The sequence below is a fragment of the Sus scrofa genome, chromosome 16 (genome assembly GCF_054392235.1).
Source record: "Sus scrofa isolate SSC_HxYL_T2T_F1_AM1 chromosome 16, Sscrofa_HxYL_maternal_Yorkshire_Landrace_v2.0, whole genome shotgun sequence".
Lineage (NCBI taxonomy): Eukaryota > Metazoa > Chordata > Mammalia > Artiodactyla > Suidae > Sus > Sus scrofa.
This window is the reverse complement of record NC_139398.1, coordinates 63,720,488-63,733,419: the sequence shown is the minus strand read 5'-3', so window position 1 is coordinate 63,733,419 and position 12,932 is coordinate 63,720,488. Positions and strand designations below refer to the sequence as shown.

General features: G+C 51.6%; 1 long non-coding RNA gene across 3 annotated transcripts in view; it reads right to left on the bottom strand.

Annotated features, from left to right (window-relative positions):
* Positions 1-1,602: 1,602 nt before the first annotated feature.
* Positions 1,603-12,932, bottom strand: part of LOC110257271 (uncharacterized) — a 48,938-nt gene continuing 37,608 nt past the window's right edge. The window contains exons 3-6 of one of the 3 annotated variants that reach the window (XR_014831591.1): positions 11,950-12,075; positions 10,164-10,306; positions 4,967-7,161; positions 1,603-2,544 (exon numbers count right to left, since the gene is read on the bottom strand). This is a non-coding gene — a long non-coding RNA (uncharacterized LOC110257271). Of the gene's footprint in view, positions 3,694-4,966; positions 8,236-10,163; positions 10,307-11,801; positions 12,076-12,932 lie in introns of those variants that run through there. The other 2 variants (XR_014831592.1, XR_014831590.1) reach the window with 2 other exon arrangements.

Here is a 12,932-nt window from a genome sequence, read left to right as displayed (position 1 = left end):
AGAGCACAGGCTTTCTGGCTCAATCCTGGGCCTGGCCACCAGACCTCGCCTCCTCTCCTCAGTGCTCTCAGCCCCGTCCACAGCCGGGCCTGCAAGCATCCCGTGCACCCTGAGCCACCTTGGCCCTGTCCACCCTGGCACCTGGAGCCCTGGGGTGGATTTCCCTCTCCTTGATCTGGGCACACCAAGGACACCATGCCGACCCCTTCTGTGTCCTGTGCACTATGGGAAGTCCCTATGTCCCTTCCTGGTCAGCCCTGTTTGCTGCAAAGCCTGTGCTCCCCTTCAGGAAGCCAGAGGTCCTTCTGAGATGCTCCAAGAGTCAGACCATAACCGCAGCAGGCCTCTGTCTCAAGATTTCCACTGTGTCATAGTTGTCTGGTGTGTGTGTGGCGGGTGGCGGTGTCTCCACCTCTTCCGCTGCTACTGGCTAGCAGAGGCCTGTCTGAGCCATCTGACTCCCCAGTGTAGGGCACCTCAGTTCTTGAGTTGTTTTAACCCTGGTTCTCTGCAAGGGGGCGTCAAACCCATCCTGCCCCTGGATGCAAGTTTGCAGCCCAGGACTGTGAGAAATTTCCTTTGCTAAGCCCTCCCTTGGTTGCCTCGAAGCCTGGGGGACTGTCTAAGACCCGCTTTGGAGGGTCAAGTGTAATTTGGCGGGGGTTCCATTTTTGGTAGTGGTAGGATAAATAGATGCCAGGGTTTAGAGAGCCAGCAAGATCAACTCAACTTGGGAGTTTGTTTGCTGGGGCCGTGCCCACTGGGTCCAGGCCTGCCGCAGAGGTCAGAAGCCCCGTGCAGCCCAGACGTGATGCTCAGAGCAACAAAATGGATTCTTAGCATATAACGACTTTTCTCAAAAGTCTCTTTTCCTCTTCCACCTGTCTTCTCTATGCCCCGCAGAACTTCCAGTCTCCTCTCCCTCCTCTTTTCTCCCAAATCAGCATCATAAACACCCTCAAGGAACTGTCAGCAGCAGATCCTTCCTGGGAGAGGAAGGGAGCCAAGTGGCCTTATCAGTGCAGGTCCCGGGAAATGGATGGTGCAGACAGCGGGTTCTACGGTTTCTGTTGCAGAGGGACGGGGAGTGGACCACCCTCGACCAGAAGGAAAAAGGGGAGGGAGCCCCTGAACAGAGCCCAGAGGTTCTATGAAGAGGGCCACCCAGGCCTATCAGGGCAATCAGTCCATGGCTTTGCCCCTCTGCCTCCCTCCTCTTCCTGCCAGCGCTGTCCACTGGGCTGCCCAACTGGAAATCAAAGCACATAAAGGGCTTTTGATGAGGTCCACCCAGGCCAGGGAAATGCTGCACTAAGCCAGGTAGGGAGGGAGGCCGGGTGAGACAAAGACCAGATCTTCAAGCCAAAATGCTCTTTAATGTGTTGGGGGGGTGGGCTTGCAGGAAGGGAAAGGCCCACACTCAGACCTTCATCAATTTTGCTTGGCACAAATGGTTAAGAACAAAGCAAGATGGGGAGTTCCCTGGGGGTCTAGCGGTTAAGGATTCAGCTCTGTCACATCTGCGGCTCAGATTCGATCCCTAGCCTAGGAAGTTCTGCCTGCCTTGGGTGTGGCCAAAAAAAAAAAAAAGAACATAAAAAATAGTTTTAATAATAACAGATTTAATTCTTTATACTAGTGTATAAAGAATAATACAAAAGCTAGCCAAGTCTAAGAACAAGCCATGGAAAGTCCCAGAAGATGAGAGAACTCAGAAAGCATCTTGAGAAGGTAAATCTCCAGAGCACAGAGCCACCTACCTGACATCAAGGAGGCCCAGTAACTGACAAACACTCATTTGCATTCATTCCCATATCCTGATCTGAGATCCCAACCTCCGGATTCACGAAACGAAAAGAAAATAATTAGCACAATCTACTGCAGTTGTGTTTGAGATTAATATGCTGCCTGGAACCTGCATAGGAAAATGTAATTGCATTTGAAACCACAACGTGAAAGAAAGGGATTGAAGCCAGACACCCCAAGTGTGGGAAGAGAAGCTCGATCTCCAGGACCAACCAGAGGTGGAGGGGGTCAGCAGGTGCATGGGGTTCCTGGGGGAGATTTCCACCAAGCGAAGGTTAATAAGGGTGGGCAGGGGGCCTGGTGGACAGATTGCTCTGGAAGCCCTTCTAAGCTCACAGGAGCTGGGGCAGGCGGGGAGAGGGGACCAGAGACCATGCCCATGCCCACAAGAGGGACTTCAGTTCTGTGCAAATGAAATCAGGGCAACAAAATGGGTTGAAATTGCATTTCTCATCATGTATTGTTCATCCTCCTGTCCTCATGAGATGCCTTAGGAACAGAGGGCTTCAGGGTCAAATCACTTTGGGAAGAAACATATGGAAGTCACAGGGCTCATCAGCCTGGCGAAGGAAGACTCCGAAAGAAACCAAAGTCTGGTCTTATTCATCCAAGACCGCCAGTTCCACCATGTTGACCACAGAGCCTGTCGCTTTTTATGGCTACTCACCTCCTGGGGCATCGCCTTGAGCAGAACTCCTGGGCGGGTGCTCCTGGATTAAACCAGGGACAAGGAGGCCCCTGTAGAGGAACGGTAGCTTGTTTAAAGGGTGAGATGGTCACATACAGCCCTCACAAGGCTCCATCTAACTCCCTCCCTTCCTGGGGCAAGAACACGTCCAAGATGCTGGGGTTCATTCATTCAGGTACTAATCCACCCCTTAGTATCTGTTCCAGGTGTCAGGCACTGTTCTAAGCACTGGCTATGTCTGGGCACGAAACAGACCAAAGTCCCCACCATGGAGGGACTTCAGTTCTGGGGCAGACACCGGTCCTCTCTTCCTTCCACAGCCCTGGAGTGCTTGGGGACCCACCCCATCCTTGTGGCCATCGCTGGTGGGGCCATGAAGGGACACCTGATCTAGGACAATTATTCAGGAGCCAAGTGGGGCCAATCAGCTTCAGGACATAGACCTTGAAGCTGGGCAGCCCAGGTTCAAACCCCAACCTGCCCACTCATGAGCTGAGCGATCCTGGCAAGTTGCTCCATCACTCTGAGCTTCTATTCCTTTCCTTTCACATTTTTTTTAATACTAAAAAACCTTGTTTGGTAGGGTTATTTTGAGAATTAAATCAGAAGGCCCACATGAAGCCCTTAGACCAGGGCCCAGCACACAATTGGGATGCGTGTGTTTGCAGTTGGGTATTTGCTGGTGGTGACAATCATTCTTGCTCCCAGGTATGAAGAAATAGGATTCATGGGCTGGGCCTGGGGGTCCCGTTAAGTTTGAAAACAAAGGCTGCCCTCTGGGGATCTGAAGAATGGTCAGGGAGGAGGGGGCTGACCTGCAAAGAATCAGAAAAAAACAGAGCAGAAGGGCTGAGAGAGGTGGACCCCAATGCAGGGAGACGGCGGGCATCTGGTGTCTGACAGTTTGCCTTGAGCTTGGTGGCCCCCTGGTCCTCATGTCCCCTGTTGTTTCCCAGCTTCCTACTAATTCCAGTTACCTTGATGGGGTTTTCTCTTCCTAAGAAACAAGCCACCCCTGACCAAGGCGCGGTGTCGGCAAACCCAAGCAGAAGAAAAGCTGTTCGTGGAGTTCCTGTTGTGGCTCAGTGGTATAATGAACCCAACTAGTATCCATGAGGATGCGGGTTTGATCCCTGGCCTTGCTCAGTGGGTTAAGGATCCAGTGTTGCCGTGAGTGGTGGTGTAGGTCGCAGACAAGGCTCAGATCCCGCATTGCTGTGGCTCTGGTGGAGGCTGGCAGCTGTAACTCCGATTTGACCCCTAGCCTGGGAACTTCCAGGTGCTGCAGGTGTGGCCCAAAAAGAAAAAGAAGAAAAGAAAAGCTGTTTATAGAAAACCCACAGTTGGAGATGAGCCTGCCTTCCTCCGCCTGGGCCTCCGCTCTGCCTGCAGCCGCGTCATCACGCGGCCCCTCCCGGAGGAGGAAGAGCAAGGAGGCATTAGGAAGGTGGAAGAAAGGCCAAAATGACAAGTCAAGGGGGACCCAAAGACGCTCCCCGGCCCAGCCCTCGCCAGGACAGGGGGAAGCCGGCCAAAGCTAATTAGCTGGCTCCAGAGCCGCTTCCTGCCATTCTTCAAGGCCTACGGGGTCACTCGGGGGAGCAGAAGCCATCTGCTCTCTCTTCCCCTGCCGGAGATAGAGTCCCCTGTCCAGCTACTAATCTCTCCCCGCCTTGGTCCCCTCTTCCTGGAAGGAGTGCTGAGCAAGGCTGTGCTCCCCACGGCCCCTCTGAGAGGCCCAAGCAGAGCAATGATGCTTAGAGAAGGCGGGAGGGCATGCAGGATGGCACAGAGGTATGACAGTTGGGGAGTGTCGGGGGAGCGACGGACAGAACTCGCTGGCTGTGGGGACAGGGGGATAAACCCAGAAAACAGCTTGGAATACAGTGGCCTTGACCGCCGAGCAAGGAGACAGTACCACTGATGATTTTAAGGGGCGGGGAAAGCGTGACATGGTTTGATCTGTGTTTTAGGAAGTTTGTGCTGGAAGCAGTATACAGGACTGACCCATGACAAGTGAGGCTTGGTCACAAGGAACAAGAAACTAGACAGGAAGCAGAGGACATGCCTCCTGCAGGGACCTCGGGGGCGGGGGGAGGTCGATGGTCTGAAGATGCTGACCTCCAGCTCCTTCAGTCCTCCTCCCGCCCACTGACCCTGTGGGGGGCAAGGCCTCATGCTAGAGCTCCTGGCTGACCAGGGAGGCCAGTGGAGCCCTGGGCTGGAGCGGGAGATGGGTGGGGAGACAGCACAGAGAGGACAGATGTATATGAAGGTGATATATGTATTCATTCAACAAACACTCCCTGCACCTCTGGGCTGATCCCCAAGCAGACACATTTCAAGCTTCTCCTTCTGCTTCTGCTTCTCCCTCCTTCTCCCTCCTCCTCCTCCTCCTCTCTCTCTTTTTAAACTCTCAGCCCTTTCTCGTGCACAAGTAAGACAAGTCCCAGAGCCGGTGTAACGAATTACCGTTAACTGGGTGGCTTCAAACAACAAGCATTCATGCTCTCCCAGTTCCTCAAGCTAGAAGTCTGAAATCGAGGTGTCAGCAGGGGCAAGCTTGTTCTGAAAGCTCTAGGAGAGAATTCATCCTTGTCTTTTTCGTAGCTGCGGCGTAGTTGGCGCTCCTGGCTCCTGAGAGCTCCCTGGCTTGTCCGTGTATCACTTCGCTCTGCCTCAGCAGTCACGTGGCATTTTCCCTGCCCGAGTTTCTGTGTCTTTTCTCTTCTCATTAGAGATGCCAGTCATACTGGACCAGGGCCCACATGGATCGAGTATGACCTCATGTTGACCCTATTACATTTGAAAAGATAACTATTTCCAAAAAAAAAATCACAGTCATAGGTCCCGGGGTTAGGACCTCAACATATTTTGTAAGGGGATGCCATTCAACCCACAACATTCGTTATAGGAAAAAAAAAAAAAAATCAGTAAACAGATGAGTAATAAATAAATGAATAAAATCATTAAACATTCACATCATGTAGAGATAACCTCTCCAATATCTTGGGATGGTCTTCTCTCTATCAAAACTATGTTACTGTTTTTGCGAAGATTCCATTGTCCTGTGCATATCATTGGGATCTGTTTATTTCACCTGATGTCACAAAGTACCTGGTCTAATCATCGTTTTTTGTGCCCCTGATGAGATCTTCCCTCTTACATCTGGGAATCCACTATCTACTTTTTCTTCTGGATGCAGAAAATAATGATGATATGGTCATAGCTATAGCTTTTGGGACCATTACAATGGCAGGATCAAATCCATACATGTCATGTGTTAATATAAATCTATGACCACCCTGAAATAGCAATATTTTTTGGCCCCACTCTGCAGAAAAGAAAGAGATTCAGAGAGGTTAAGTACTTTGCCCCAGGTCACACAGCCAATAATCAGTACACTTGGGATTTGCACCCAAGTCTGACTGCAGACTTGAAGCTGCCTTGTTTCATGGAGATGCTTTATGTATTATCATGTCAGGGTGCTATTAAGATTCACAAGGCAGGAGTTCCCTTCATGGCTCAGCAGTTAACGAATTCAACTAGGATCCATGCGGTTGCAAGTCTGATCATTGGCCTTGCTCAGCAGGTTAAGGATCTGGCGTTGCTGTGAGCTGTGGTGTAGGATGAAAACTCGCCTTGGATCCCAAGTTGCTGTGGCTGTGGCTGTGGTGTAGGCCTGATCAGACCCCTAGCATGGGAACTTCCATATGCTGCAGGTGCAGCCCTAAAAAGAAAAAAGAAAAAGATTCACCTTGCAGATTTTTTTTTTTTTTGGTCTTTTTGCCTTTTTCTAGGGCCGCCGCACCCACGGCATATGGAGGTTCCCAGCCTAGGGGTCCAACTGGAGCTGCAGCCACTGGCCTATGCCAGAGCCACAGCAACTCGGGACCCGAGCCTTGTCTGCAACCTACACCACAGCTCACGGCAACGGCAGATCCTTAACCCACTGAGCAAAGCCAGGGATTGAACCCACAACCTCATGGTTCCTAGTCGGATTCGTTAACCACTGCACCATGACGGGAAATCCCTCACCTTGCAGATCTTGATGGCTCTGCACGAGGGAGGATTTTCCAGGTGAAAAAGCAAGCGGAGTGTATGGTAGATGCATGGGGCACAAAAGCACTAACTAGCTCCTCCTGGAGGGAGACTGTGCTGTTTGCTTATAGTATACGGTGTGAGGCAGGGAGCGGCCAGGCCAGGTCAGCTAGGTCTGTGTCCTGTGAGAAATCTAGGCATTATCTACAGTAATAAGGAGCCCTTGAAAATTCATCAGCAGGGAGAGAGCCTGGGCTTTGGAGAGTTCATTCTGGCTGCAGCATGGAGGATGGATGGGAAAAGCTGGCTTGGACAGAGAGACCAGGGAAAAATGGGGCAGGTTGACCCATTGTACAAGGAGAAATGGGACCCGGAAAAGCAGAGTCAGGACTGGAGGATCAACAGCTGCTTCCTCAGTCTTCAGGGAAAGCAGAGGTGTGAGCCGTGCCTTGAGTGGATCCAGTTCAGCCCCAGCTGACAGCTGCCCAGGGGGCATCTCTTGCCATCTTTTCTGTTTCTTGTCAAAATCCCTCCCGGGTGGCATCAGGCAGAGCCTCAGCCTTGCTGGTGGGGAGCCTGGCTCCTCGCCACAGGAAGGCACAGAGATAAGTGGTGTGATGGACCTACTGAAAACAGGATTAAACACTTAGATGCTGACATGAAGCCTCCCTTCAGAAGCCAGGAGATGGGGACCAGGCTCTGCCTGGTTGGGCAGCTGGGACTGGAGTTACCAAGCTCTCCTAGGGCTGGGGGAAGCAGATCCACCCCAGTCTTGTAGAGAGGCTGCTGCCCAGGGTCTGCCCCTCTTCTCCTTGCACCCCTCCATAGCCCCCCATGCAGTGGAGTTAGCCTGTACTTCCAAATTCTAAGCAGTGTCCTCCCTTGTCTCAAACAGCAGCCCTCATCCACCCCTCGGGTCCAGGGACAGACCCCCATGCCAGTGATGCAGTCCACCCTCAGGAGGATGGATTCAAGCCCTGGAAGTGTGGACAGAGAATTCTAGGGTCCTGGATATCTGGAATAAAGTCATAAGGGGAGTTGCCGGCTCTGGGTTTCCAGCTTGGGCAGCGCCATCATGGGCCTGGGAACCTGGGAGAAGGGAAGAGGCAGCTGGGGTAAGGGTGATGAACTTGGTTTAGGCAGGTGGCCTTGAAGGGCTGGGGCACAGAGGAGCAGCTTGTAGGTTCTGGTGCAGAGTCAGGGGCGGGGGTTCCCCAGGCCAGGCTTAGCTATAGACCCCAGGAAGGACACCCAGCTGCTGACAACCATTGTCCTGGGAGACAACAGATTGGTTCCAAACTCCTGGGCTGGGTGGGGTCCTCCCCTCTCAGGCTGCCAAGTGTAGTCATGGGGCTTGAAGGATGGGTCAGCTGTGCCTCCTCCAGTCCGCCCCCCACCTGACCCCCCTGAAGATCTCTGGGGGGGTGGAGCCTTCCAGGAAGAGGAAAAAACAGGATGTCTTAGTTGGCTTCAAGGTCAAGGCAGTTTTCTAAGGAGCCATCTGGAGGTGAAGGAGGGCACAAAGGTGTCTGAAGATTAAACTTGGACAGGCCAGGGCACAAAGGGCTCTGCAATAGAGCCTGGAAGGGAGCCGCTGATTGACTGATTAATGGACAGATGGATTGATTGAGGTAAAATACATATAACATACAAACTCGTCATTGAAACTTTTTTTTTTTTTTTTTTTTTAGGGCTGCACCCTGGGCATGTGGAAGTTCCCAAGCTAGGGGTCAAATCGGAGCTGCAGCTGCCAGCCTATGCCACCACCACAGCAACACCACATCCAAGCCATGTCTTTGACCTACACCACTGAACCGTTTTCAAGTGTGCAGTTCAGTGGCAGTAAGTACAGGCACGATGATGTGTAACCATCACCACTGTCCAGTTCCAGAACTTTTCATCATTCCAAACGGAAACCTCGTCAGCTACCATTGATTGAGGACCTACTATGAACTTCACACTCACACTCATTCACTCAGCTAATTCTCCTGGCAGCTTTGAGAGGAAATCACTTTACAGAAGAGGAGGAGGATAAGGCTCAGGAAAGGACAGTAACTTGCCCAAAGCCACACAGGTTGTAAGTACCCAAGGCAGCGTAGCTATGCTTATTTCTAGGGTCCACCATGTCTGAGGGCTGTTGAGACTGGAGGGGACAGGTGGGCCAGCTCGCCCAGCTGCCAAGACTGTTCCCTGGGGGTGCAGCTGCGTTGAGGCTCTCTGCTCTGCTGGGGAACCGTCTAGACAAACAAAGGTATCCAGACTCAGGGCAGGCCTCAGCTGGGGAGCAGAACGGGCATGGCCTGGCACCAGGGCTTTTGACCTACGAGGGTAACTTAGTTAGGGGCTGGCAGTTGGAACCGGTCCTGTCCCCAAGGGATAGTGCTGGCCCCAGCTGAGCAAAGGACCCAAGTTCCAGCTAAGTGGGAACCACTGATCAAGGGTGTACAGTGGGGAGTAGGTTAAAAGCTTGGGTATAGAGGTTGGGAGAAGGCCAAGGTCAAAGTGGCCTGCAAGGGCTGGTTCACAGCTGCCAGGAGGGCCAGGAGGAGGCAAGCCCTGACTTCAGATCCCAAACCATCCTTGATGGGAAACTGAGTCCAGGGCAGCAAGTGTCCCTGACCCTCAAGCCTGTGTCTCCAGTAGACCCTGGAATTCAGGCTCCAGACTTTGTTTTGGTGCCAAGGCCTGGAGCACACTTGTCCTGCTGAAAAGCAGAAGAGCGTTCATCTTCTCTCTCTCTCTCATTCTCTTTCCTCTATGTGTGTACATATAAACACACACAGATGTAAAAATAGGATTCTAGTATATATCCAGTTTTTGTCACCCACCTTTTTTTCTCCTTAAAAATGTTGTGGGGAGTTCCTGTCGTGGCTCAGTGGTTAACGAATCCCACTAGGAATGATGATGATGTGGGTTCGATCCCTGGCCTCTCTCAGTGGGTTAAGGATCTGGCATTGCCATGAGCTGTGGTGTAGGTCGCAGACGCAGCTCGGATCTGCTGGGGCTGTGGTGTAGGCTGGCAGCTACAGCTCTGATTCAACCCCCAGCCTGGGAACCTCCATATGTCACGGGTGCAGCTCTAAAAAAAAAAAAAAAAAAAAAAAAAAAACCCAAAAAAAACCAAAACCAAAAAGACAAAAAGAAAAAAAAGTTGTGGAAATATTCCCAGGTTGTTTCATATACCATCCATTTTTTCTTTTTAGGGTTGCCCCTGAGGTCGAATTGGAGCTGTAGCTGAGGCCTATGCCACAGCCATAGCAACACCAGCTCCGAGCTGCACCTGCAAACTACCCCGAAAATTGTGGCAACCCCAGATCCTTAATTCACTGAGCGAGGCCAGGGATTGAACCCTCATCCTTGTGGGCACTATGTCGTGTTCTTAACCCACTGAGCCACAACGGGAACTTTTACACCATCTCTTTTAAAGGCCACACAGCATTCTTTGTGCGGCTGCCTCTAAGAGATCCCTGCACTCATGCTCATTGCAGTATTATTCTCAACAACTAAGATGGGGCTAGGAAACGTAGACTGAAGGCAGAATCTCAGAATTTCAGGTCAACTTCCTACCCTTTGATATAAGCATTATTTTATAGCCTAAGAAGGGGCTCTGGAGTCAAAGTGAGCTCACATTTATTCCCAGCTCAGCTATCTCCTAGCCGTGTGATGTTGAGTAAGTCATTTGCCTCTCTGAGCTTTTCCTCCTCCATGTTGCCTCAGGGTCTTTTCAAGGTCAGAAGCTTTGGTGGAGCAGCAGGTCGTTACAGCCACAGTCTTTAAAAAAAAAAAAAAAAAAAAAAAAAAAGCCTGTATTGGGAGAATAAATTTGAGGATGTCAAATCCTCAAATTTCCTCATCTGTAAATGAGGGTCTTGGATGCCTGAGGATCCAAACTGAGAATTAAAAACTTTTTTCTAGGGAGTTCCTGTTGTGGCGCAGTGGAAACGAATCTGACCAGTATCCATGAGCATGCAGGTTCGAACGCTGGCCTCTTTCAGTGGGTCAGGTATCTGGCACTGCCGTGAGCTAGGGTGTAGGTCGCAGAAGTGGCTTGGATCCCGAGTTTCTTTGTCTGTGGTGTAGGCCATCAGTGTAGCTCTGGTTTGACCCCAGCCTGGGAACCTCCATATGCCGAGGGTGTGGCCCTAAAAAGAAAAAAAAAAAGTCTGCTTTTTATTGCTTTACCTTGAATTTCCAGTTAGACCAGTCCCTTTGATTGGCTTCATTAGGTTCAGTTCAGTTTATTTCATCTCGATACAGATCAATAGACATGACCTGAACATGCCAAGCGCAAGCTGGGTCAGCGACTTCAGGAAAAGGCAGAAAATGGGTGCTTTCTGCCCTATGATACTCACAGCTAGACCAACGAAAATGAACAGACTGTTAATTTCTGGGGCTCAGGAAGCATTTACTGAGACTTGGGTCCAGGAGGGCTTCCTAGAGCAGGAGAGGACCAGAAGGTAAATAGGAGTCAGATATCCCAGGAGAGACAAAGGCTTGGCAGTGGGATGAAACTTGGCATAGTGCCAAGAGGGAATTGAGCTTGGTGGCAGCTCAGGGTCAGGGGCAGCCACAGAGGCCTGTGGGCCAGATCACGTGCACTCTGCAAGTGATGCTGAAGAACCTGGGCTTCCTCCAGGCAGGAAAGGAAAGGTTTTGATCTGAGGACAGAGAGAGTCAGATTTGCATCTTACCAGGAGCACTCTGGCTGCAGAGAGGATGCCATGGGTGGACCAAAGGGAGGGAGACCAGTGAGGAGGCGAGTGGGGATGGAGAGAGGAGGTGACCCCCTTTGGCCCAGCCCTGTGCTGGGCCAGAGGATGAAACAGACCAAGATCGCTGCCCTTGGAGTTCCCGCCATGGCACAGCAGAAACGAATGGGACTAGGAACCATGAAGTTGCGGGTTTGATCCCTGGCCTCTCTCAGTGGGTTAAGGATCTGGCATTGACGTGAGCTGTGGTGTAGGCCGCAGATGCGGCTCGGATCTGGCGCGGCTGTGGCTGTGGCATAGGCTGGTGGCTACAGCTCCAATTAGACCCCTAGCCTGGGAACCTCCATATGCCCTGGGTGCAGCCCTAAAAAAAAAAAAGAAAAAAAAAAAAAGAAAAAAAAAAAGGGATCGCTGCCCTCGGGGAGCCTCTGCACTAACATGGGAGAAAGGCAATGATGAACGGAGAGGGTCTTCGAGGTGCAGAAAGGTGCTATGGGGGAAAGAGAGCAGAGGTGGGGGCAGGAGGGGGAAGGATGCTTGGCTGGGGGAAGGGCGGCAGTTCTGCTGTAGTGATTAGAGAGGATCTCACCGGGAAGGAGGGCTTGGGGAAAACCTGTCCCTTTGTCCTTGCATCCACCCATCCTCTCATCCTTATGTGCACCAGTATCCAGGGAGGGCAGCTAAGGAAGCCACTGCAGCGCTTACCGGAGACCCACTGGGACAGTCCATCCTCTCGAGATGAGTCTGAAGAGAACCAGAGGACCAGGGAGAGCAGGGAACCTTCAAAGCTGGCAGCACCTCTCACTAGATGGCTTTGGGGGGTGGCAGAAACTACGAGAAAAAAAAAAAAAAGCAGGACAGTGGTTGTTTTACCTGTTTTTTTGTTTTTTCTCTTTATAAATCAGGTCTTCTCTTCAACTTCATTTCAAAGGCCCCTGATATATCATTCCCCAGTGCCCCCAGCCCCAGCTCACCATCCTGTCCCCTCCCCGTGGCCTGGATGGCCTCTCACTTTCATCAGTTTTAGAATGGCTGCATGCGAGCCTGTCCCCTGCAGGGAGCAGGCGGGAACACAGAAGCATGAGCACAGTTGCCAAGAAAATGTCCTCAGCCTAGATTCTGATCCCTGTTCCACAAGTTCCATGTCTGGCCCGCCATGTGGCCATGGGTGGTCACTTCCCTTCTCTAAGCCTCTGTTTTCCTCTCTGTAAAATGGGTACAAGAGTCTGTGTCTGCCTGAGTGTGGCTGGGAGTGTCCAATGAGGGAATGGGCTCAGAGACAGCAGAGAGGCTTCTTAAGCCCCTGCTACGTCCATCCTCATGGAGTCCACGGTCTGTGGAGGAGACAGACCGTAGTCAGATATGGCCCGGGCTGGACTCTGGAGACAGACTCAGGGGACAAAGCTGTCCAAACCATGGTAAATTGGGGACCAGATAGAGATGCAGGAAGCCATTCATACTCCACATGGAGGCAGAGACCCAGGGCGGCCATGCCTGAGAAAGGAGCTCGGGTAGTGTGGCAAGGGGGTTATGTGAGATCTTGGAAATCAGCTATGAGCAGTGTTTTCACATGTAGGTTTTATGATTATTCAGGGATGGTGAGGCCCACAGATCAGAAGATGACTGCTATTTAGAAGATAGTTTGTCATCCAGTTTCTAGGAGGAGGGCACGCCATGCCCTGCAAGAC